The sequence below is a fragment of the Mus caroli genome, unplaced genomic scaffold (genome assembly GCF_978045245.1).
Source record: "Mus caroli unplaced genomic scaffold, Mus_caroli_1 scaffold_1, whole genome shotgun sequence".
In the NCBI taxonomy this organism is placed as follows: Eukaryota; Metazoa; Chordata; class Mammalia; order Rodentia; family Muridae; genus Mus; species Mus caroli.
The window spans coordinates 1,663,911-1,668,679 of NW_028227256.1; the positions used below are offsets into that span (position 1 = coordinate 1,663,911).

At 50.0% G+C, this 4,769-nt stretch overlaps 1 pseudogene; it reads left to right on the plus strand.

Annotated features, from left to right (window-relative positions):
- The first annotated feature begins 1,027 nt into the window (after window positions 1–1,027).
- LOC110303365 (RNA helicase MOV-10-like) lies at window positions 1,028–4,769 on the plus strand (annotated as a pseudogene).

A 4,769-nucleotide genomic window follows, 5' to 3' on the forward strand; every position in this document is an offset into this window, starting at 1 on the left:
CTCTTCCAGCTACTCTGGAAATGTCTTCCCTCACCCCTGTCTAATAAGCTTCAACTTGATCTTTAGCTCCACAGGCTTCAGCGGCCCATCCTGTCCTCCTCTGCTCGCCAGAATTTTCAGTCTCCATAACTCATGAGTGCATGAACTTGCTTAGTTTGTCTCAAATATCCAGGGAGAGGGAACTACTTTATGTTCTCTCGGAGCACAGACCACAGCCTACATAGTTAGGTCTTTGAATAACTAATAATTTCAATACTTAGTGTAGTAGTTTAAGACTTTGGTTGTGAGAGAAAAATCATGCTAGTTTTCAGTGAACAATGTAATAAAATGGTCCCTGTTATAAAAGGGGGGCACTTAGGATCCTGACTTGGCAATTATGATGAGGTAAAGCATCAGAAAAATGTTCCCCCAATTAGTTTGTTATATTGGTCATTTTATGGTTTAACAATACAGCCAAAGTCATTTTCTGTTTTGAAACAGTATTTTTTTTTTGTTAATTTTATGTGTATGGTTATTTTGCCTGCATATATACCACATGTATGCAGTATGTGTGAAGGCCAGAATAGTGTGCCAGGTGCCCTGGAACTGGGGTTACAGATGGTTACAAGTCATTATGTGGGTGCTGGGAATTGAGCCCTGGTCCTCTGTAAGAGCACCCAGTATTCTTAACTGCTGAGCCAACCCTTCAGCCCCTGAAACAATGACTTTGACGTAAAGAATGGTTTAAGCCAAATTTTTAGAGGATTTGGTAGGTGGATACATGAAATGGCTTTAGTGATTATACCACTGTTCTTAATATAATTGTTTTAATTACTTTTTCCATTAGCCTATAATGGTTTTTCTTTCAGTATGATTCTACTGGTAAAAGACATAAATCAGAGGGGATAGGACGAAGAGACTGAAAGGAAGGCTCAGTTTCATTTCCGCGGACCCTTCTGCCTGAGCCGCATCCGCTGCCGCCGCGAAGCCTGGCAAATTCAGCTGCCAAAAGGTCAGGGAGACGGGCCAGAGGTTCGAGAGTTTTCTGGCCGAATGCAGACTGGACTGGACTGGATCAGCAGACAGATCGTGAGCAGCTGCGGACGATTTACAACCACGACTTCAATCCCAGCTATGGGACCCCTGCCCCTGGCTTCTCCTCCATGCTGTATGGAATGAAGATCGCAAATTTGGCCTTATTCACCAAGACTTGGGTTAGGTTCTTCAAACTAGACCGCTGGGCTGATGTGCAGTTACCAGAAAAGAGGCGAATAAAGCCAGGGTCCAACATCAGCAAACAACACAAATCACTGTTGGCCAGGATCTTTCAAGACAGGGCTGAGTACCTTCATGGGAAGCATGAGGTAGATGTTGAGGTCCATGGGCCCCATGAAGCCCGAGACGGGCAATTTCTTATCGGCCTGGATTTGAACCGCAAGGAGGTACTAACCCTAAGGCTTCAGGACGGAGGAACCAAGCCTGTCACCCTCACTCACCTATTCCCACTGTGCTGGACGCCCCAGTTTGTCTTCTACCATGGAGAACAGGACCTGCCCTGGCCGCTGGGCCCCAGTGAAAGCTATGAACTCCACATCTACTGTAAGACCAGCATTGTGGATTACTTCCCAGCCACTGTCCTCTGGGCACTCCTGGGACCCAGGGAGTCAGGAGCAGAAACTTTTTTTTTAATTAGGTATTTTCTTCATTTACATTTCCAATGCTATCCCAAAAGTCCCCCATACCCCCCTACTCCCTTACCCACCCACTCCCACTTCTTGACCCTGGTGTTCCCCTGTACTGACGCATATAAAGTTTGCAGGACCAATGGGCCTCTCTTTCCATTGATGGCCAACTAGGCCATCTTCTGATACATATGCAGCTAGAGACACAAGCTCCGGGGGGTACTGGTTAGTTCATATTGTTGTTCCACCTATAGAGTTGCAGATCCCTTTAGCTCCTTGGGTACTCTCTCTAGCTCCTCCATTGGGTGCCCTGTGATCCATCCAATAGCTGAATATGAGCATCCACTTCTGTGTTTGCTAGGCCCCGGCATAGCCTCACAAGAGACAGCTATATCTGGGTCCTTTCAGCAAAATCTTGCTAGTGTATGCAATGGTGTCAGCGTTTGGAAGCTGATTATGGGATGGATCCCTGGGTATGGCAGTCTCTAGATGGTCCATCCTTTCTTCTACAGAGCAATTGTGATTAAAAACTGCATGGTACTGGTATAGAGACAGACAAGTAGACCAATGGAATAAAATTGAAGACCCAGAAATGAACCCACACACCTATGGTCACTTGATCTTTGACAAGGGAGCTAAAACCATCCAGTGGAAAAAAGACAGCATTTCAACAAATGGTGCTGGCACAACTGGCGGTTATCATGTAGAAGAATTCGAATTGATCCATCCCTATCTCCTTGTACTAAGGTCAAATCTAAGTGGATCAAGGAACTCCACATAAAACCAAAGACAGTGAAACTTATAGAGGAGCAGAAACTTTCTACATTGCCCGCTTCCTGGTGGCTGTCACCCACAGTCCCCTGACTGCACAGTTGAAACCCACAACTCCCTTCAAACGCCCCCCCTCTGCTCACCAGAAACTCTGTGTTGACCAACCGGATTGAGGAGAGAGGCCCTACTGAGCCAAGGGCTATGAACTAGAGCTAAGTTTGGCCCTGGGGACCTAACCCACCCCTCCTCCTCCGACAACTGCTCCCTACCCTTCTTCAGGGACCAAGTATCTTCACTGCCCCAAAGGAGGTTGCTGAGATCAAGGCCCAGCTGGAGACAACCATGAAATCCAGGAGCTATGAGGTGAAGCTCCGGCTGCTGCTGCACCTGGAGGAGCTGCATATGGAGCATGACTTCCGGCACTATGACCTGGAGTCGGTACCCATGACCTGGGACCCTGTGGACCAGAATCCCAGGCTGCTCACACTGGAGGTTCCTGGTGTGACAGAGAGCTGTCCCTCAGTGCTACGAGGTGACCACCTTTTTGCCCTTTTGTCCTCTGAGACCCAACAGGATGACCTTGTCACCTACAAGGGTTTCGTGCATAAGGTGGAACTGGACCTCGTCAAGTTGAGCTTTTCTACAAGCCTCCTGAGCCGATTTGTGGATGGGCCAACCTTCATGGTGAACTTTACCTTCAACCGCCAGCCCCTTTGGGTCCAGCACCGGGCCCTAGAGTTGACGGGGTGCTGGGTGCTATGGCCCATGCTTTTTCCTGTGGCCTCCCGTGGGGTCTCGCTGCTGCCCTCAGATGTGAAGTTCAAGCTGTACGATCGGAGTCTGGAATCAAACCCTGAGCAGCTGCAGGTCATGAAGCACATTGTGAGGGGTACCACCCGGCCTGCCCCCTACATCATCTTTGGGCCTCCAGGTACCGGCAAGACTGTCACATTAGTGGAGGCCATCAAACAGGTAGTGAAGCACTTTCCCAAAGCCCACATCCTGGCCTGTACCCCATCCAACTCAGGGACTGACCTCTGTCAGCGGCTCCGGGTCCACCTGCCCAGCTCCATCTACCGTCTCCTGGCCCCCAGCAGGGACATCCGAATGGTGTCTGAGGACATTTAGACCTGCTGTAACTGGGATGCTAAGAAGGGAGAATATGTGTATCCTGCTAAGAAGCACCCACAGCAATATCGGGTCTTGATTACCACCCTCATCACTGTCAGTCCAGTTTCCCATCGATCACTTCATACACATCTTCATTGATGAGGCTGGCCACTGCATGGAGCCTGAGAGTCTGGTGGCCATAGCAGAACTGATGGATGTCAAAGAAACGGTCAATCCCGGAGGGCAGCTGGTGCTGGCAGGAGACCCTCGACAGCTGGGGCCTGTGCTGTGCTCGCCACTAGCCCTGAAGCATGGACTTGGCTACTCTCTGCTAGAGTGCCTGCTCACCTACAACTCCTTGTATAAGAAGGGCCCCAATGGCTATGACTCCCAGTTCATCACCAAACTGCTCCGCAACTACAGGTCTCACCCCACCATCCTGGACATCCCTAACCAGCTGTACTATGATGGAGAGCTGCAGATGTGGTGGATCGAGAACGGTTCAGCTGCTGGGAGGGGCTGCCTCAGGAGGGCTTCCCCATCATTTTCCAGGGTGTAATAAGCAAAGATGAGAGAGAGGGCAAGCCCATCCTTCTTCAACCCCGAAGAGGCTGCTACAGTGACGTCATACCTGAAACAACTCCTGGCCCCTTCCTCCAAGAAGGGTAAAGCCCGCCTGAGCCCCTGAAATGTGGGCATCATCTCCCCGTACCGGAAGCATGTAGAAAAAAAAATCTGTTACTGCATCACAAAACTTGACCGAGAACTTCGTGGACTGGATGACATCAAAGACTTGAAGGTGGGCTCTATGGAAGAGTTCCAAGGCCAAGAACGCAGCATCATCCTCATCTCCACCATCCAAAGCAGCCAGACCTTTGTACAGCTGGATCTAGACTTTAACCTCGGTTTCCTTAAGAACCCCAAGAGGTTCAATGTTGCTATGACCCGAGCCAAGGCTTTGCTCATCCTAGTGGGCAACCCCCTCCTCCTAGGCCACGACCCGGACTGGAAAACGTTCCTGGAGTTCTGTAAAGAAAACGGGGGATATACCTGGTGCTCCTTTCCTTCCAAACTGGACCTGCAGCAGGGACAGGACTTGCTCCAAGGTCTAAGCAAATTCAGCCCCTCTACCTCAGGGCCCTGCCTCACCAAAATCTCCCCCTGGAGCGGGAGGGTGAAGGGGGCCTGCCCTTACAAGTGGAGCCAGAGTGGAAAAATGAGCTCTGA